At 38.2% G+C, this 22440-nt stretch overlaps 1 pseudogene; it reads left to right on the top strand.

Moving 5' to 3' along the window:
* The first annotated feature begins 1101 nt into the window (after positions 1-1101).
* On the top strand, positions 1102-18834 carry LOC131591602 (BPI fold-containing family C protein-like; annotated as a pseudogene).
* The last annotated feature ends 3606 nt before the right edge of the window (positions 18835-22440 follow it).

The following is a 22440-nucleotide window of genomic DNA, read 5'->3' as shown; positions in this document are numbered from 1 at the left end:
ATGGAATAAATTGTCCAAGACAATATGAACTTGTTAGAAATCCAGGAATGACTACAGACTCCAAATTACTGGGAAACTAGCAACACCTGTTGCTACTGATTAATTAGCATGGTTTTATACATAGGCAGGTATCATGATCACAATCAGATGTGTTAGAAAAGGATTTACCACTCCCCTCTGTGGTAAGCCCAGCATAAAGTTATTATAGATCCCTAATAAAAAACTATAATGGAGCACTGGGAAGACTTGAAGTTGTCTTGAGAAACAGTATTGTTATTTCTAATGAACTGAGCAGTAGCTGTCATTGGTAGTGAAAATCAGGATCAATACAAGAGAAGGTTTCAAAAAAGGTTTGAAGAAACCTTTTGTAGTAGAGATATGTCACAGAAAGAAACAATTTGTCTCAGCTTTTGTGAATCTGTTGGGTGGTGATGTCCCAGCATGCAGTGGCTCAGAGCCTGCTTTGCACTCAAGCACACCACTGCATTCTCATGCCAGAAAATCCTTCTCTACTCCTTTGTGATCACCATGTAATTCTCAGACATGCTTTGAATTTACCCTTGCATTCCTTTCTCACGTCATCTCATTTAGTCAATCTCATGTAGCAGTGTCTGGCCTACCTTATTTTAGGTAACTGGTAATTGACCAGCAGATTCATTGGAAAACTTTGGAACTCTCAAATCCAGTGTATCCTAGGGTGTATAAAAAGAAGGTGGTGTTACAGAGGAAGACAGGCCTGCTCCTGCTTGACTGGGATTGCTTTGTCATGCTCACTGTCATGCAGTTGGTAGGACAGATGGTAAAATAAAATAGCCAAGGCATGGGTATGGGGAAAGGATAGAGTACTGGAGCAGAACCACGCAGTCTCACCAATAGCTAGTGCCTGCTGAAGTGATATCCAAGGAATCAGAAATCTGTGCTGGCAACCACAATGATGGCTTGGTGCAATAAAATCATTAACTAAAGTTCTCTTGGCTATCCATCTGTGACCAAATTTCATTGATGGAACTCATGGATACAGATTTTTTGCAATTCATGGTATGAATAATTTATGAAAGCATTTGTATCATACATGTTGTTAACAGATCTGTGACAGGTGAGATGATGCTAAAGACATGGTATTTTTTCCAGCTGTGTTGGCTGTCCTTGAGGCTTGAGGCTAATTCTGGTCTTAAAGTGAGGATTACTCAGAAGGGGCTGAACTATGGTATGTCTAACATTGCCAGTAGTTAATTTATCATAAATAATCTATGTACAGAATATTATTTCTTAATAGAGGTGCAATGAAGGAACAAGCTTCTTGAATACTAAAATAGAATATATTCCTTTTGTCACCTCACACCAGGAACACTCTTTGTCTCTTCCCTAATTTATTTCCTTCCTTTTGTGTGCATCCCAGGTGTGAATTTATCCTTTATTGATGACTGCATTCTCCTACAGTCCAGTAGTTTCTACTACATTCTTCATACTTATACTACCATACTTTCTTTGAACCAGGATTAGATGGGCATACAATTGCTGCTTTTTCTGAAGTGTCAAAAACCTGACATAAAGTGCAATATTTAGCTGAAGATAATCAAACACAATTGGGAAAAAAAGCTTACAATTTTGGAACAGCCACTTAGCTGCACACCTTCACTCTCACTCCTGCATTTGCCATGGGTCAGCACATGCATGTGCTATTCTTTAAAAAAAAAAATGTAGTGATTGCCATAATTCTGCCCCTTAATAGAAAGTTTCCACAATATGTTTTCTGTACTCTTTCTATTCACGCTAACTTTCACTGCCTCTTACTTAAGGCTTAATCCATGAGTGTGGAGGGCATGTAGTAGAATTGCAGTTGTTTACAGAATTAATATTAGTAATAAAGGTTAATAAGGCACAAATTCAACAAAGACTGGGTCATGCTAAGGACTGATTGTCATTTATGTACTGAACATGCTGACAGGTAAACAATGGACTTGTGAGGTGAAAAATAAAAGGGTTTATGCCACTGAGATGAAAGCAAGGATCAGGTCCGCTTATTTTGTTGTATGAGCATTGTTTTAAAGGCTTCTGAAGAGTTGAAAAGTGCAGGAAGAACATCCATCACCCAAAACAGTTTTGATCTCCCTTCATTCCTAGGGATCTCTGATGCCTTTAGAAATGAGAATTCAGCCTGGTGTTTCTTGGTGTAAGCTCAGGAGTTCTTGTGACAGTCGGCATGGCCTTCCAAGTGCTGACTGAACAGACCAAGGTGGCACACCCCTGCATAAGAGCAGATTAACAGTGCTCCTCCCAAAGGCATTTCTCATATTTGAAGAGCTTGATGCCTGACATCCTTTCCCTTATTGTGAGATTTGAAGGCTGAGGCAATAGATCTTGCCTTCATGCTTCTTGCGTGCTACAAGAACCTTGAGAGAAATTCTACCTGAGATCACTGGCTGCCTTCGCTGACAGTCCTAAGAGAGCTTTAAGTTATTTCAGTGAGAGCCCATATTTTGCTTTGGAGACAGAAATTTCCAGGGAATCATAACTTACTTCTCCTTCATAAAAGATGCATTTTATGAAAAGGTATTCCAGTGTTATCACAAATTTCAGTTTTTTGCTTTTCTAATACTATGGAGCCTCGCGATGAAAAAAACCACAGGTGTTTTGTATTCAGCAATTGTGAGGTCAAAAGCTAATGACACTTGTGGTACAAACATCTGAAAGCAGGACAGCATTCAGTATTAAAGTTTTAGATATGTCTTAATCAAAAGTGAGCAAAAAGAAGAAAAGTGCAAGGAATTTGGAATTAAAAGATGCTCTGTTTGTTGATAAGGTCTGTATATATTATCAGTGCACAAATAGCATTGAAACATTCAAGAAAGTAGAGATTCCTTAAAGCAAAGAAAGAAGGTAAGGAAATCAGTCAGATATCTGCAGTAGGCTGTAAAGGCTATGGTGCAGTCGCAAAACATATGTACTGTGAAAGAAACGGGAAGAAAACATTTTAGAGGATTGTCTTTAAAACTCAAACAACTTCCTGTACACAAGCAACAATTCAGATAGTTCTGCATTTGACATACCAGCATGTCTAATGTATATATCACACTTTTTGCCTAAGTAACCACTACATAGAGGAGTTGCCTTGCTACTTCATGACTCACTTTATCATCCAACAGATATGAGGTAATCTGAGGTAAAGGTGATGATCAAGTTTTTCCTAAGGTCACCCACATTATGTGAAGGGAGTATAAAAGTTTCAGCAGTTTCAGTTTGACTTGAGCTCTGGAATATGAAATACAACTCAGGGACAAAATGATCCTAACAGATTATATCGATTTTAGATTAAATGGTTTATACATGTGGCTAAGTGAAGTTCTAGGTGGGAATATTTGTAGTTGGAAAGAGATCTAGGTAAAGATCATAGAATCAGAGTGTTGCAAGAACTATGTTAAAAATTAGGATTAAATTATTCAGCAGTATATCTGGGCCTTCAGATATAAGAATGAATTAATCCAATCTGCAAGGCATGTGCTTTCCTATGTCCCCTTGTAGGCAGGAGGATTGGGATGGAGCTCCTGAAGCTAGCAGTATTGAAAGAGACTTTCCCAAGCAGGATTGGGCAGGAGAGTTTCTCAGTTGTTAAGGTAAACTATGTCATTTCAAGGTAAGTAAAGGAAATAAATTCCAAAGTTTTAGGATGAAACAGCTTTTTATTACCACATTGCAATAATTATCCAGCCACTGTTTTGTTCAAGGTAAAATTTTAGTGGTTCATCTAACTCTGCTTCTGACTGGTTTTAGAAGTACGTTTTCTGCTATACTCAGAGATAAGCTTTATAAAGCTTCTGAAAGGAGCACCTAGTTTGGTTTTTTTTTCAGTTGATTTGTAGCAGAGTTTGGGGCAAAACAGGTGTAAGCATGGCTATGATACAGCAGGGGAAATGAGTGAGAAAGAGGGCAGAACTGGTGTTATTAACAGTTTGCTACTATGAAAGACCTGTAGCAATGAAAATAATCTGTGTTTGATTAAAAAAAAAGCTAAAAAAGGGATAAGATGAAAATGTGTGCAGGGGATGATGTATCTTGGCTGATGTGGCAGGAAGATGTTTTTTACAGAATATTTTTGGATTTGAATTTACATGATAAATTACCATTTTAACTGGATAGAGCTCAACAAGTGTTTATTGAAGAGGAAAATCCTTGTACCAGGAACAGACAGTAAAAAAACAGTTTTACAGAGTTTGTTACAAATTCTCCAAATACGGAGACTAATATAAAAGCAGAACTTTCTACAGCCTTCAATCCCACCTTCCAGTAGGCTATAAACAAAAAACCAAGAGAACACGGAGCCAGATTCTTCCAAGGCTACACACGGAAACAATTATGAGCAAAAGACATAAGTCACATCAAGAAAAGTACTGCAGTTAGGAAAAAATTCTAGGGAGCACCAGAACAAGGGCTGAAAATTTTGGGGAATCTGCATTCTTGGGTGAGTTCAAGAATCAAGTGGGCAGAGTCTCTGAGTTGTTTCATCTTTGAGTAGGAGGTTGAACCAGAAAAATCTCCTGAGGTCCGATTTCAATCTAAATTATTGCATGATTTTCAGAACCCCAGTTCATTCCCCCAACCATAGTTCTTGAAATTGGCAATCTTCCTGGTGTATAATCTGATTTAACTCACAGCAAACAAGATACCTAAAGGCAGTCTTACTGCCTGAGACCTTATTGGAAAGTTATGGTGATTTTAACCCAAGTAGCTGGTGCCTTCTGCCACAGGGAAAGCAGATTAAAGGCAATTGTTTCAGAGATCTCTGCAAGATAGCAAGGAACAATGAGGAATGTATACTACATGATAAGATGACATGTGATATCTTTACAACGTTCAGCTCCATTCAACACACCCATTTGCAAGACAATATCCTTGAATATCAGAAATATTTGTTTTGGCAGGGAAATATTCAAGTAAGGTTTAATTTAGAAAAATGGATCTTCTCCAGGGCCCTTTGCTTAGGCAAGGAAGCAGAATGGGAATACAAAAATTTTGACAGTCTTCAGCAAATGCTAGCATTGGGACAACCTGGATTTATTTATAGATGTTGCATCTGAGATTGAACATGGATTTATTCTTTCCCTGGCAAGAAGATTTCTCTTTAAAGAGTTCATTCTTCTCCCAAGGAAAGGTTTTTGTTAGAAAAAGAAAAAGAAAAAGAAAAAGAAAAAGAAAAAGAAAAAGAAAAAGAAAAAGAAAAAGAAAAAGAAAAAGAAAAAGAAAAAGAAAAAGAAAAAGAAAAAGAAAAAGAAAAAGAAAAAGAAAAAGAAAAAGAAAAAAGCCCACCCAAAAAAACCCTGGCCAAATATCAAGGATTCTTTTTCCACGGATGCTGCAAGGAGTAAAGGTACAAGTGTGTTTCTTTCCTAAAACATACATGGGTCAGTGATTTCTAAGAAGTTCTTACTGAAGCATAAACTTTGCCTTTTTTAGCAGAAGGGTTTTCAGTGATCAGAGGTCCTTTTTCGTCTTTTGACATGCAGTCTAATAATCCCCCTTTCCGTATTCTGTAGGCTCGGAATTACTGCTGTAGATTTCCCAGAAATTCTGCTTCCTTTATTCCTGGCACTAGCGTTTATCTGTCAGTGGCACAGGCTTCTGCTACAATCAGTGCAGACTGGAGAATACACACATGGCTACGGTAAGTGTTGTACAGAATGCACAGGTAGGTATTGTACAGGTAGTAGGGCTCTGGGAGAAGGATTGCAAATGAAATTAAGAAATATATTGGGAAGTTATTTTTCAGGTCAGATATGCTTTATCAATTAACTACAATCCAACAATTATCTATTGGAATAAACTTCTTAAGAAGGGAACATCCCCTGAGAACTAATGTTGTTTCATGGGGTTTTTAAAATTATTTTACCCCACTGGTCTCTTTGGGAAGTCTCAGTTCAGACATCTGTTAGCATGCTCAGTTTGTCCAGACATTGCATGAATATTCAGGACCACATTGGTTACTTTCTTTGTACAGTATAGATGGAAGGTAGACTATAGCTAATTATCTATGTGCTGGTACAGTGTGTATTGCCTTCCGAAGAGCTCCTACTAAAGGAAGGGCACTGTCACAATGCCAAACATTCAGAACTTCAGAAACTCCAGAATTTGTGTTGATATGGAAATAGAGCTGGCACAAAGGGAGGGTCTGGGCAATTTCCTACTGGAAAGACTGTGCCCTGCAAAAAGTCATCATCAAATATTTCTAGTTGAAACATTTTTTTGAATGAAATTCAAACATTCTTTTGGAACAAATAGCTGACTTAGCTTCATAAGCCTGTGCAGTGCAAGATTGTCTGTAATGACATGATTACATATGGATTTTTCCACTTATCTCAGTATTTTTGTAATACAATTTTAATACCATGGTATTAAATAGTATAGCTTTTCTTGGGTGTGGGGAGGGCTACAACTTCTGGGATATCAGAAAAGTTTGCAAGGTGCTAATTTCTACAATTTGGGTTAATGGAGCAGCTGGTAACAGCAGTAGGCATTGCTCTATTGTAAGCCAGATAGCACTACAAGATGGATCACCAGGCTGCAAAATTGCACAGCACAGCACATCCTGATTCCAAAGGAGCATGGACATGCAGTTCTGCATTCTGTCTCAGTGAGACTGGTGGATGGAAACAGCTATCAATGTGCCCCCAGCCTCTCTGTCTTCTGTTGTATCACTATTGTGAGGAAAAAGGTATATGAGCTGAAAAAGGAAGATTTAAAATGGTAATGGTGATAGGATGGCCTTTGTGACTTGCAATACTAGACACTGATTTGGTCAGGGGAAGTCTAGGGCAAAAATTAATTCTTTTAGGATTACAGCTTCTTTTTCCAGGAATTTTGCTTTGCCTAAAAAAAAAATGAAGAGGGAAGTGGAGAGACTCATGGCTTGGATTCCTCTTGGACTGGGCTCTTTCTTTGGGGTGAAAAGGGTGAAAAGTGATGCTTTTAGTGTCAGTTCTATTATGGTAAATGAGGCTTTTATAAGGCTATTCTAACAACCATTCAACTCTCTATCCTGCTGGGTTGTTCTACAGCTCTTGCAACTCTAATCATAGTCCTAATACCTAAATTTGCTGGAATTCAGATTTAAAGAGATTTTGGTTGATATCTTAGTAGGAATTTTTACAGAAAGGAGAATGAGTGGGTTTGGGGCTGGACAAAAATAATGGAGTCATGTAAAGATCTAAAGGAGTTACTGAAAAACACCTTACAGGAAAGAGCAAAGTGGAATAATTACACCATTAATAAAACTTGGGATATATATATATATACATATATATATATATATATATGAGCTAACTGGCTTCTGCTGTTGCAATCCCAGAGACCTTCATGTTGATCTGTCATGAAAAACTGGAATGTCCTGTGTTTCTGTGAATTCGTGATATTTTTGTAAACTTGTCAAATCCTGCATCACACTGAAAATTCATGTCCTGGAAATACTTGCATATAATCTGTTTTTGAATACCAGACATGTCCCTGAAATACTTTAATCCCTAGAAAACCCATTCTTCATTTTTGATAATAGAAGCAAGAAGTAATTTCAGTCTTGATTTATAGGCCATTTCTTAAATTGTTCCCTTACAGCAGATGTTTTCTTGACTGAGTTTGACTTTTTTTTTTCCCCAAGCATCAAAGACAGAGGAGAAATTGCTGTGTCCATCTCAAAACTGTTTATGGCAGTTTTCTTGGAAGTGTCAGAGGATAGCACAGGCCACTTGTCCACATTGGTACACAGTTGCCAGCTGAGCATTGATAGTGTAAAAGTCAAGTTAAGTAGAGGATTTAGGTATGTGTAGCAAACTTTCTAATTACTCTGTGGGAAAGAGCACAGCTTGTACCATAAAGGGACACTTTTCAAATTTTGATTTCTAAGGATATAGCTACAGGATGTGATTAACTACTGAAGGTTCTGAAAAGAGATTTTTAATGATCTGTTCAAAACCTGACTCCTTTGCTGAGTGTGTGAAGTGCAGTTAATTTACATTTCTTCCTACATGTGCTAGCAAATGAGCTGACTAGACCTACTGCATATGAAAGCATTGACATTTGACCATATGGCAGAGTACAAGGTTGCAAATGGAAGATTGCAGGTGTCAAGGGGATCTAGACTGATTAAGCTTTTTGACACGCTGACCTACAATTCATGAATAAAGCTTTTAAAAGAGAATATGAAACAATGCTTACAGTTCTTACTATGATTTTCTATTTTTTTTTTCTTACCCTTAGACAAAATGTGGCTAATTGAGCATTGTTTATAAACTAATATTCACAACTTTGCAGACTGTCTTCTATAGTGTTCTTCTGAGACTCAGACCCCCTAGATTCATCTGAGACTCTCAAATTAATAAAACCAGTCAACTGTTTAGTCTACCATATTGCTATAATTGCTTCTTGTTAATATAAATGACACTGATGTCCCAGTATGCCAGATTTTATATTTCAAAGATTTCAACCCATGGTAAGAAAGCCACGGTGTCCATTTCCTTTCCTCCAGCTGGCTAAAAATGTAAGCTTGCAAAGATGGTTTCAGTTAGCGAAGGGAGGAGTTAAAACACTGGCCTTACATTTCTGACTTGTCTCTCTTTTCATATAGCTATGCCTAAATATCAAATACAAAATCCAATTGATGGATGCACTGCTTAGAAAGCATGAGGGTGAGTTGGTGATAGCAGTTTATTATTAAGTAATTTTCATAGTGCTCAAATTGTAGCCATTTTTATTAGATGCCAAGCTATTCCCCTATTCATGGTACAAAAAAAAAAGGGAAGGATTAAAAATACAGCCATTGTTCTGTACCTTAGCATATTCCATACTGCACCCTAGAAAACTCTTGCATCTTATATGCAATAATCAGATTTCTTCTCTACCCATAGCAAGTCACCTGCAATCTTTCAGTCTGTGAAAAAGTCTGTGTTATTTCTTTAGATTTTGGAGATGAGCATTTTCTTGCTGATCCTTTATGCTCTTGGTGTGTGGACATGTGAACACGTGTATTCAGTGAGGTAACAAGATGCTGTAGGCAGACCGTGTCACACAGAGCTTGTTTCCTTTTCATGAGTAACAATTCCTGTGTCATTCTTGCAGAGACATGAACACAATAGTTATCTATGTATAAAAAGGATATAAATATAAGATTTTCATTACTATAATCGATGCCACAGTTTTTTATTATTGTTCTTGTTAGGGTTTTTTCCCTCAAGATTGACAATATTTGGGTTTTTTCTCAACTCAAATGAATTCAATTCCTGTAAGTAATATAATTCAAGTCATAGAGTTTGTTCCCGTTCTTTACTTTTCATTGTGGATATTTCTGTTATCTGCTCTGTTATTCATAAACAGAGTAAGTAGATTGGTTTTTTTCCTAAAATGACCTATATCTGTCATGTGCCAAGCAGTGGCAAATATTACTGAAAATCATGGTCATCAAGATAATTTTCTTATTTAGCACATAATTAAACACTTCAGGTTCAAGGGCACTCCAAGCTGTGCTGTCACATTTATATTCATATTCGTATTGAGAAGTTCATAATCTCTGCTTGAATTCACCATTTCTCTTTGAACCCATCTGATTTTTATACAGTATAAACAGACAGCACAGTCCAATCAAAAATAACAATCAGACTGAGGCTGCATCCAGTGCCTTTCAGAAAAAGTCTTCCATCATATTGATAATGAAGCACTCTCTATGTGAAAAAACATCCCTTTTCTTCAACACTGATAGGCAGAAAAATGTGCTAAAGTCATCTTCCAAAGGATTTAGTCCTACCTAGCAGTATTTCTCTAATCATATAGGAGAGTTTAGTTCTCTTGTGCAAACATAGCAAAAATGGTGACTCTGCCCTAGATTTCTCAGTGCATGGGAGAAACTTCTGCAATGTGTATTCAGTTGTGACCAGCAGGAGAACAAGGCCTAAACTGGGAGGAATCAGTGGCTTTTCCAAAGGGAATACTCTCACTTTCCCTTATAATAATTTCTTTTTCTTCTTCCATCTCCCAGCATTCTTCTTCAGAGTCATCATTTCTAAAAAATCTAAAATTTCTTTGCTCTAACTAAGCAATAACTGTTTGTGATATGATTTTGTAAATAACATCTGTTTTGATTCTGTCATTCTTCTAGTTTTAAGCCAGATTGACGCCTTTGCACAAAAGTAGTCTACAAAAGTAGACTATTTCCTACTTAGCTCTCCAGAAGTCTTCAAATCACACATTAACTTGGATTTGAAGGTAATTAGTGCTTTCTAAGACTTTTCTGATTATCTTTTGAGTTGATGAATTTTCTTTCACTACAGTCTTACTCAGCCTCTCTAATATTTACTTAGAAAAACAGTAAGATGTTTGGGGAATTTTGGACAAGAGTTATTTTGGAAACCAGAATTTTTTTAATTAACCAAATCTATTGTTTATAATTAAATTATTTCAGAGTTTAAATCCTTCAGAGATGCTAACAGCTTAAAAATGTTCTTTAGATACACATCTCTTGCACTGCTGCTTGGTCTTCACCTGTTAGCAGTGATACATAATCTGTGATGGTTCCCAATGTGCTTGCAGTCCAAGACTGTTTGTTTTGAGATGATTCAGCGTCTTGTATAAGTACAGGTCACACCCAAAAAGAAGGCTCCTCTCAGACAGTCCATGAGCAGCTTCTTATCTACTTTTCACCTTTGTTGCAGGAGTTATCTCAGCAACACCCAGTTTTTCCAGCAGTTTCAACAGTCCTTGTAATTCAGAGCATCCCCATGGCTCTCAGAACAGACTTCAGTTAAGAAAGATGTACCGGAGCTGATTTTGTTCAAGCAATTCTTATCACACACAAAAAACTTTGCAAGCAGGATATACACAGCTTAAAAGAATTAAGCAATTCCTTATGCTACTGTCACTATCTTGGATTCACAAGCTAAGCTTTAATACATGAACATCCAGTGGGACACAGGAGGGCTTTTCTATGTCAGTCAAGGAAGTTATTCAGTGCTCCTTGGAACAGACTGGTTCTTGATGGTTATAAGTTTTCTTCTTCCAACATCCAGCCTTTTCTTTTAGGGATTTATACCTTTCCATGCCAGTGTTCTTCCTGTTGAATCTTCCAGCTACTAACCTTCACAGTGTCAGTAACTATTTACTGTCTGTATTATTCTTCTTTAATGCCATGGCCTCATACCCTTTCACATTTTAATAACTTGAACCAAGGTCTCCTACCTGTGCAGCACCCAAAACAGGTCTTGGAGGATTGGCAGCTGGGCCAGGGCTAAGTATTAGGTGATATAAAAGGTTCTTTTATGTCTCTGTCCTAAGCAACTTCCAGTGCTTTTCAAGAGTGCCTGAAGATTTTCTTGAAATGTCACCCTCAGCATTAAATTCAAAAAGGTGTCTTTGCTACAAGAGAAAGGAATTCTTTTTTTGTGTGTGTCTTGTAGCTGCTGTTCAGAATACTCACTTGAATGCTCAGATTCAAACTTTGAAAGCATGGCATGCAGATTTCCTTTGATTACTGTATTTTTTCAAAAGAGCCGTAATTTGCTGATTTTCAGGGCATAACACAAATTTATTTGCTTAGTTCAAGGTTTCTTTAATGTCAAGCTTTTCTTCAGACTATGAAAATTTTTTTCTGTTCAACCACTGCTATTGCATTTTGACAGATAAAAAAGTATCAGCTAGAAATATTTGATAATGGCTTTTTGCAGGACACAGTCTATCCAGTAGGAGATCACATAGACCCTCCCTTTGTGCCAGCTCCATTTGCTCTCCAAAACCAGGGTGATTCCATGATATATCTGGGAGTCTCCAATTATTTTCTTAAGTCTGCTTCACTGGCTCACTAGAGAGCAGGCCCTTTAACATCACTATCTCCGAAGAGGTGAGTATGATTTGCCTGTAACAGAATTACAAATATTAGCAAGATGGATAGTCAGCAAAGAAGACTAACACCTTGTGTTTGCCATTTCACATAGATTTGGGTCATACTTGTAGCACTTTTAAGAAGGATTCATGACATTCAGTTTATCATAATTTAAAGTAGTCAAAGTCCCTCTCAGACTTCAGTCTGAACTTCTCAGCAGCTCTAGGCAAAGAACGGCAGAATGAATATCAGAGTTGGTGTGCCAGGAGTGGCAAAAGGAATCTAAAAAAACTTTTCTCAGCTGGATCCCACATACAAAAAGGGGAAGACAAGAAAAAGCCTACTGAAGCCCCCATCTGCTGCACAGTGGCCCATGATAAATGTATTGGCTATGTTGAGAACTAGGATAAATCCTCAAACTTAACAAAGCAGCAGAATGAGGCAAGAAGCAGGTACAAGCAAATTAAGCTTTCCACTGAAGAATGTGTTCCATGAAGAACACACAAGACCTCTCAGAAATGGCAGTTTCCACAGTGGCATTTGTAGTGAGAGTTTTCAATAGGTTTTGCTAATTGTAAAAATGCTGAGAGGGGTCTTTATAAAAACTGGTGACACAAATGGTACTAGTAAATATCACAGTGGTTAGCAGCAAAAAGGCAAATGAGATTTTTGAGTCCTTGCCACTCACATATTCAGCATATCTCATCTGAGAAAGTCTCAAAGGCCGAAGCCATGTCTGTCCTTTCAAAGAATAATGCTTGTTTACTGGTACATGCTCCTGAATCAAGTCTGTGAGAAATCTCTCTTCTGTCCCAGAGAGCACTGTGGGTTCCTTAGAAATCAATCTGGGGCAACAAAATACTAAATCAAAACATGTATTATCTAAAACTGCAGTAAACAGGATGTGTTGGGGTTTTTTGCTCAAGGAAAACCTAATTTTCAAACTGATAAATTTACCTAATTTATTTTGTTTACAGCTTAATAGTACTTTTCATCTAAACACTTCCCTATCCAGACGTTTTGTTTCTGAGGTGAGTACTTTTATTTCTACAGACCTTTTATGAAAAAGCAGTATCTAATATTTTCCATGGACATTATCTGTGTGCTAGCTCATTTGCAAAAGCTTGGAGGAGACAAGAAAACTGGTTTATTTTAGTGCAAGATTCAAACTTACATGTCTACCCCATGATAACTCTTCCTAACTATATCATACTACAGTTTAGTCATTCTCTACTCCTCTGAGTGCTAGATTTGCTCTCAGTCTTTGAAACAGTTATAAAGAATAAGTGGTAGTCGTCTGTCAGATCAATCTCCTTTCATTCCTCTTCAAGGTAATGGCATCTCTGCTATTGGTACCCTGACTTCTCTTTGCAAAGATTTCTTATTTCTGACTCTTGGAGATTATGAGGATGAGAAATAATAGTCATGAGTCTATAAATGTGATGCAAGAAATTAAGATACTATGAAATGCTTTAAAAATATTGCAGTATTTACTATAAGATGATAAAATTCAGAATCTGCATTGCAAACTGAAGCTTTGTCCTCTAGGAGTTTTCCTACTTTTCAAAAGTTTGGCTCTTTTGGAAGGCTATCAACTTTTCCAAATTATTTATATTGTTAAGGTGATATTTTTTTTTTTCCTGGAGTCACTCATTTCCTTAATTTCTTTAACATACTAATCTTTTTCTCTTTTTCTCTTCAAATACATTTTTCAGGAATAGCCTTTAAATTGTTTCTCTATATATGTTCAATATCAGTGAGTTTAAAACTTCATAATTTGCTTTATCATCTCTGAGACTCAGAGTATATGCAACGCTAATTTTGTCACTTTGGTTGGTGCAATGAAAATGAAGTATTTTTAATACCGGTTCGTTACAAGAGGATTGGTGTATAACACCTGATTATGATGCAGCTTAGGAACAGTTGCTTGAGAAAAGCTTTGCTCTCAGCAGTTTTTTCCTCTTTGAACCTGCACAGATTGCTCAGAGTTGCGCAGCAGTGGACCCAGTGCTGGTAAGGCTGATGGCTACATCACCTCCTGAAGTCAGTTTAAATGCAGACAGATGTGTCCTACAGATCACCAGCTGTGTAGAAGTGTTTGCTGTTCTGCCAAATTCAACCACCCAGTACATCATTGCAGGGAATCTAGTAAGTAAAAGGAGCTAGAAGTGCTGGGGCTGAACAAAGCACACAGTAATCTTCCTGGTCCTTTGAAAATCTTAGAGATTAGCATAAAATAGCATATACTGGTCTACCACAAAAATTCACACAGTTTTGTGGCATTTCACAGGAAGGAAACACACACCACACGTTGTAGGAGTTAACAGATTTAATTGGCAGGTGCAGAGAGCCCTTTTTTACATGTGGGAGGTTGAGTAATTACTCAAGAATAAATCGTAATATATAAAAATGTTACTGTCTGATGTTCAGTGTTCCTAACCTCTGTGTTATAAAATAGTTCAGTGTGTCCCCAGACATCTTTCCATTAGATTGCAAGTGAGCCAATTATGTCAGCCATGCAAGGACTTAGATGATCCTAATGATAAAGAGGCAATCAGGGCAGTGTTATCACTTTGTTCACTCAACCCCAGTTGCTGGCAGAAAGCAGCAAATTCACAAACGATCTCACAATCTATATGTATTGACCACATGGAAAGTTTAGACAATGTGTTTCCAATCACAAAAGCAATTGCATTTGTGCCTTTATCTAAGACAGTATCTATCTGTGCATACAGTCACAGAAGACTGTTTTGCTCTTTTTCCCTGCAGACAGCCAGTACCAGAGCCAATTTGACTATAAGCAAACAGAAGTTGATTATCTCATTACTTCTGAAGAGGTAACCAAGAAAAATTCAGAAAGACGCATTAATTATCCCTGCATTAGGATACAACAGAACTCATTGTATCAGCCCAGCAGTGCTTGTTTCGCCATGAGAAAAAGAATATTAGTTACCTTCTTTCTCATAGGAGCTCCAAGATACTTTCAACTGGTTGGTCTAAATCTTGCAGATGAAATATAATAATATTGTGGAACAACCATGTCTCTTGTACTCCGTGATGCTCCCCCTTTCTGTAGCTTAAATATCTTTCCAGGTGACAACATTCAATTTATTTATTATCTTGAAGGCTTCTGTTTCATTCCTGAAGGTTATGTTGAAGGCATCTGTTTCTGTCTGTGTTGGTGTTGGAGAATCAAGTTTAGTAGTTTACTCAAAACCCTCTGAATGTTGCTGCCATGCAAAGTCTGAGCATCATACACAGAAGTGCTGGAGTGCAAACTCTGCACAGGACCACTGTCCCTATAGTTCTCCATACGCCTTCATGAGAGGGGCAGGAAAAAGTGAGACTACACAGCACACACTGCAGCAGCATGTCATCAAACAAACATGACTAGAAAGGTGCCTGTAGTTTGAATCAAAGCTCAGAGCTTTTAAGATTTCATTTAGATCTTGCTGATTTTGTGCTTACCTGCAGCTGTGCTTGTTCTCAGCTGTCTTACAACAAATGGTATTCACACTTCAAGTTGGGCTGGGTTTACAGCCCCTTTCTCCATAAATGCACCTGATGGGTAGAAGCAAAGACTTCCAGACAGGTAGCCCACATCAGTGTTTCTTCACGTCAGCTCTATACATCAAGCTGGGTTGGACTTCCAGAATTTATGACAATTTTTAATCTATTATAATTTCATTAAAGAAAAATGTGAGCAGTCTTTTCTTAGTTTTGGTCACTGGACTTTTTAACAGGAAATTATCAAAGCCTGGTAGAGTTAAATTATAGTTTAATTGGAAATGACTTGGAATTATCAGAGCCTGGCGGTATAAGTTTAAGAAGTAATGGTGCTGCTCACTTAGAGCTTTTGACACAATAATGTGTTCTCCTGTTCTTCAAAACTTTGTTTTTCCCCAGAATTATATTTACAGTGAACCAAAGATTCATTACAGGGATCAGTGGGAAAAGTTAGCAAATCACAATTATTAGAAATATATAGGATAGGAGTTTATTCAAATCATAATGAACATTTGGTGAAGGTGTAGGTCAGCCATTCCAGGAAATGTCAATTCCAGAAAAATCTGATTTCCCAAATTTTATAGTCACAGCACTGGACTACACATGACTGTAGGAAGAGATTAGTACCAGAAAGAGACAGTGATTCTAGATCTCATTTGTAGTTGTGCCAGTTTTAATTAAAAGCTGTTGGGAATTGAAGAGCCTTTGACAAAGTTAAATATGTGAATCAGCGTGAAATCAGTATGAATTTCCACAAATGAATCTTCAAGTGTGCATAACTTGTGCCTTCAGTCTTACTAGTGAATTCTCTTCTTTTACTTTTTTTACTTCAGGTTCCAGTTCTCCCTGCTGCACCCCAGTCTTGGCTTCCCTGATGTAAGCTGATGGTTTTAGTGCCTAGGAAAGGTAGCTGAGCCCTTTGGAGACAAAAGAAAGTCTTCTGAACTTATTGTGAACTATTATTCGTCTGTCTTGGGCCTATCATCTGCCACTGCTTTTTCTGTTTTGAAACTCTTTATTCTGTTTTTCTTTTTCTTTTCAGTAAGAGGAGATACCTCTAAGAGTGTTGGGGTTTTTTTCCTCATCAGACGCTCAAAATGTTACATAGTCTGCCTGAGTTCAGACAGAATTCACAGCTAGATTGAGTATGTGTAGCAGTAGGAGTGAATACAAAATCAGGCTTAAGCTCAATTTCAGGAATTACCTTAAATCACTTCAACCAAATACAATTGTCACTGTTTAGATCACTCACTGTAGACTGCAGACTTGGAAATGCTCAGTGAGACTCTGTAGCAGCTCAGTCCAACTCACCTCTTTAAGTAAAAGGACACTGATCACAGTGGCAGAGCATACAGGACAGTTCTATCCAGAGAACAGTTCACTTCTGAGAGCTGAGTCCTGCCAGCTGAAATGAGCTTTAGCATATTTCATCCCAGCTACTTAACATACAGAAAAAAAAACCCTTCCATTTAATTAATTTCAAAAAACATGTATATCGCATGTATATTTTGCATTGTTTAGTTGCAACTTAAACCAAAATAAATATTTTTTTGCCTGAGATTTTCTCTGTCAAGCTCTGCTCTGATCATTTTGCTTGTCACTTTGGTCCTAGCCCTCCATTTTCCTCATCAAGCTACAGCTCATAGGCATCAGGCACTCATCACCAAATGCACTTCTTCCCTCACAGCAGAAGTCACTGGTGGAGAATCTTCTGTCTTATGCTTCACAGAGAATAGTGATTCCAGTAATCAATGGTAAGGACTGTAGCCAGTTCCAGGCACAGCTGGAGAGAAAGCAAGACTGAAGCCATAAAAGGGAGTGCCCAGATTTAAAGACTCAGTTATGGGAGGTTTTCTTTCTATTTGGTGACAGCTGGACAGGTTTACTCTGTGCTGGACTTCGATCCTGGTTGTTCAGCCATATGGATCAGAGCCTGGCATAGAGCAAGTGTTTGCTCCCTTTTGAAACACTGGGCTTGGGTTCCATTTTCACTGAATACAGTGTGGCAGCAGAGCTGAGACAGGCTTGAGTCTTGTCCTGACACAGTCAAGCCATGACCAGACAATGGCCCAAACTGAGGAAGTGCAGAGCACACTTGCATCTTTGGGCTTCAGGGTAACATCTCTGACTTTATCACCTCCCTCTGGCTTTGTGCTTCGCCTGCTGCCACAGGCAGGACAGAGTAGAAAATCAGTTCTGTGGGATACAGGGAGTAAGGGACAAGGAACAAGGGGGTGATGGCAGAAAGAAGCAGGTGGGAGGGTACAGAAGGTGCCTCTGAGGTGATCAGAGGTGAGAAGACTGCTGAGGAAAAAGGTGAGCTATCAGTGAGAAGAAAAGAAAGAGAATGAAAGGGTGGGAATCTAAAGTCAGATGTTAAGAAAAGTAAATAAGAATAAAGCTGGGGTTTGATCCAGGAAAACAGGGATAGATGAGAGTAAGAGGAACCCACAGGCTGAGAGGATCAAGTAGAGAAGAAAATAAAGATGGAGGGTAAGTCAGAATGGAAAACAGCAGAAAACAGATTTTGGGGGAGATACCAAAAGAGGAACAAAGGCAGTGTCAGACAGCTGAGAGATTGTAAGAGGTTTATATGCAACATTTTTACAGTGTTTTTTTTGCTTTTTAGGACATATGAATAATAGCTCCCTTGAGAGACACAACAGCTAATTAAAGGGAAATTGCAAACAAATTGAGTTCCTTGAGAAAGATGCTTTTGAAGTGCATTTTATTATTACTTTCAAATGTATTTATATTTTTCCTATTTGAAGATAAACTAGGGAAAGGATTTCCTCTTCTTAATTTGGCCCACACTAGCCTGACTGGACTTGTAATAGAAATTAATCAGGTGAGAAGCCGAATTTCTTCTTACAGAATATTGCTTCTGTTTCAGGCCTGTGAATTTGTGCATTTTCCAGTGGTGGGTAGATCTAAATGTTGTCAATAGTAAAGCTTTCACTACATCAGATATAACATGCAATCTCTGAACCCAAAATGAGCCCCTCCACCCCTAGCAGTTGTAGGTTGTAAAGGGTCCACCATCTGTTTGGGGTGCCAGTATGGGAACATGACAAGGACAGCACTGCTATCCCCAGCAGGGCTTAGGAGCATTGAGTGTCTGAGGCCTCATTACTCTGACCATTCTCTGAGAAGGCTCATGGGCAGAATGTCTCTGTGGTAAGTGTTGCTCAGTCTTTTGGAGAGTTGTATTAACCTATATCACAGCCCATTCCTACACTAAAGATAACTAAAGTTTAGGAGGCACAAAGACACTCTTGCTTCCTGCCCTGCTGAGGGTCTTACAGTGGAAACAAGTCCCAGGGTACTGTACCTGAATATACCCACCTGAATTTAGGTAATTTTATATGTTTTTCTTTCTTTAGGGTCATCTGGTTATTTGCACTGATGTTCACTATCAACAGGAGGATGAGCCTTCACAGCCATTGCTGATGTCCTTTACTTTTAAAGAACAATAAGAGAAAAATTTAGTCTTCCTTCTATTGTCTTATAGGCAGTAAATGTTATAACATTAGACACATGGCTTTTCATCACTATTTTTAATGTTTTACTAAAAACTTCTTAAGCACTTTTCACAAAGTAAATCTGTTGTTTTTAAGTTCAGTGAATGTAGCTAATTGTTATTGAAGCTTTGAAAAACTTGCTGCAGCATGATGAGGAGTGACAGGTTCTTTTCACTAGAGTTGTAGACAATACATTTTCTTAATATTAAGAGCCAGGTTTTGCATAATTCAACTTATCTCCCTTAGTGTTAGCAAAACCGTGTATGGAGTGAGACCTTACCCTTTGTAAGAATTTAACAATTTGTCCCTTTGTAACTGGACACCAATAGGTGGGAACAGATCTATAAAGGTCAGTGAATTCCCATGTAATTATAGAATCATATCATCTAGTCCAGACACTGGCTGAAAACAGGACTAATTAGATGAGGTTATTGAGCATGGCGTCCAATTGAGTCTTGAACCCGTCCAAGGATGAAGAGTCCTCTCTCAGGACAATCTGTTTCACTATTTAATTACATTTAGAGTAAATTCTTCTCCCTAGTACCTAATCAGTATTTCCCATTTTCCAGCGTGATCCGTGTCCTTTTGTACTTTCACCACACACTTCCAAGAAGAGTCTGTCTCCATTTTCTCTGTAGTCTCTTTACAAAATTTGCAGGCAACAAAATGGCCTTTCAAGCTCTGTCTTCTCTAAGGTGAACAGCCTTATCTCTCCTTGTAGTTCATCTTCTCCAGCCTCCTTGGTGGCACCTGCTGGTGCAGGCCAGAGGAGAAGCCTTGCTAGTAAAAGTGGCCTTTTCTATGTCTTGTCACTGGTCCCCCATCCTACTGAGTAATATGCCCACATTCATCTTCTGCTGTCAGTGTACTTACAGAAACCTTTCCCACTGCCCTTCAGCTCCAGCTGAACTTTGGCTTTCCTGATTTCATTCCTATGAGTGCAAACAAGATACTTGTGTTCCTTCCAAGTAGCTGGTCTCGGTTTCCATCTTCTGTACACTTTTTTTTTGTGTTTAGGTTCACTCAGGAGCTCCATGTTCTCCATGCTGGCTTTCTGCCACGGTTGCTCAACTGTCTGAACATTCTAATGGCAGTTCTTATGCTCTGAGGCAGCTGCCCTTGAAGATTAGCCAGCTCTTCTGGGCCTCTGCTCTCCAGGGCAACTTCCCACAGATCCTGCCAAGCAGGTCTCATCTGAAGTCTATGGCTGTAATTCTGTTCTTTGTCTTGTTGCTTCTCCCAGCATCTGAAACCCGACAGTCTCATGCTCACTGCAGTTAAGGCTGTATTTGGCCTCTCTATCACAGAGAGTTTGTTTGATTGTGAATAGCTGTAGCTCTTCAAGGGTATCAGTCTCTAAATAATTCCATACCTCTAATATTTGTAAAATGGAAGCTGTAAAATTTTTATTTTTATCAGTGTCAACAAAGACATTCAGCCAAGAGACATTAAAAGTGTATGGAAAGGAAAACTACAAATGTCACACTACAGAAAGTTCAGTTCAGGATAGAAACATGGCTTGCGTAGTTTCAGCTGAATCAGTTTATTTATCCAGCTGTCTGATAGAATACTAAAAAAAGGATCCTGAAACCAAATTGCAGTAAATCATAGCAGGGCTTCCAATTCTTTGTCTTCTTTGGTAGGTGAAGAGTGACTAGAAAAAGAATGGAAGAAGAAGAACTCAAAAGAAATAGAGATTTTCAATTAGATTGGTGTCCCTCACTGATACCAGAAAATGTATAAAGGTTTATGTAACTGTGGGTGTGAGTTATATTCATCATCATTTGCCAGAGATACGAATAATGAAATTATTATGCATGTGACTCCCCTCGGTGAATGTTAAATCTGTGTGAAGTATGAGAATTTGTTGACTGACTGACAAGTGTCTCTACCTTTTCTATTCATGGATTGCACAATGAAGTGACTCAGATTGTCCAGCAAAGTGCCTCATGCTTGGGGGAATTTGCTTGGAACTTGCAAGGTAATTGATTAAATCACCTCCTTGACAAGCCAAGTAGTACTGGTTAGCTGAAGTACTGGTTAACTGGATAAGAAAACAGAATAAATAGAAAATATTGACGGCAAGGGCTTTTTACTATATATTTGTACCAGATATATGCACTGTAGTGTCTGTGTGTATTTATATCAGTGTATATGTTATAATATAAATACTATATTGTTTATGGTTTCCTCTATCCTGAGCAATTTCAGACAGATGGGACTTGTTTTCCATCTGTTTTTCATACCAATGACACATTAATTTACTTATTTTACAATACAAGCATGGCTATGAATATCTGTCCTGTGGAAATACAGGAATTCTCACTGGGAATTCTCACAGGGTTTCCTCCTCATCTGAAAAACTAGTGCTGAAACCATCTGCCATAAAGGCAGCATGCCACCCCAAACTGCATTCCGGCACCTGAGCACCCCCAGCCAACACTTTACATTGTTCTCTGCTTATCCCTAAGTGAAATTTGATAAATAGTGCCTGGAAGACCCAAAATAGCTTGGGATGTGGTTATCAGAGGCCACTCCCTGGGTGATACCACTGAAGATTATAGCAACTGGCTCTCTTCAAGCCCACAGCTCTTTCCTTTAAAAGGTGGGCTCATGGCTGCAGAAGGTTTTCCCTGCAACATCCTCAGCCCTGTGGTCTGCTACAGCAAAGATCTCTTCAGTCTTCGGAGGAGAGGTATGGAAACAAATACACAGTGATTATTACTCTTTGTCAAGGAGTGGCTTTGTTGGGAAGCGATCGATGTAGCTAAATCTGGTTAAATTTTGAGATTTTAAAGTTTGAGTACTATGCATATGTCAAAAACATTTCCTTCCACAGTCCTTTGTTTTTGTTCTACATGTGAAGTAGATATCAATATCTACTCTCAATATCTGTCAGTTGAAATTTAAAAAGAAAATACTAGTTATACTAAAATGCAAAGGTGTTCTGCAGAATAGCTTGAAATGTTAAAAAATTAAGTCAGTGTTCTCTCATGGTTTTGCAGATTTGTTTATATTGTGATCATGACTGAAAATATTCTAGTGGTTTGAGGTATATTGTTACCTTTGGTAATGAAGCAGCTAGTGAAAGATGCAGTAATATCAAAACAACTTTTCAGGTATTAGGAAAGGCAATTGTCTGCTTAGAGATGGTTTCATTCCAGGTCTTCAATAGTCCCATAGTAACTAAAGAAATTTTATCTGTAGAAGTAATGCTAGAAAATACATTCTCCTGTGCTTTCAGCTATTCATAATCCAGTGTAGTGGCTGGAAATGAAGAAAACCATAATAACGTGACCTGTTTGTCAGGTCAGTCCCAGATGACAAATAACTCCATAGAAGGCTGTTCCCAGCTCTGGGGAAAACACAAAACCATTCTCTGATTTTGTTCAGTTTTAAAATTCTCCATCAGGGTGGCTTCTTTCACTCTCCCTGGGAAACCTTGCTAAAAGCAAGACCTTCTGAATTTCACACTACAGCAGTCTGTGATTTATACAGATAGCTCCATCTTGTTTTAAATCTTGTTACAGAAGCCCCTGGGATGGGCATTTGCTTCATCAT

Source organism: Poecile atricapillus, chromosome W (assembly GCF_030490865.1).
Source record: "Poecile atricapillus isolate bPoeAtr1 chromosome W, bPoeAtr1.hap1, whole genome shotgun sequence".
In the NCBI taxonomy this organism is placed as follows: Eukaryota; Metazoa; Chordata; class Aves; order Passeriformes; family Paridae; genus Poecile; species Poecile atricapillus.
This window is presented reverse-complemented; position numbering and strand designations above follow the sequence as displayed.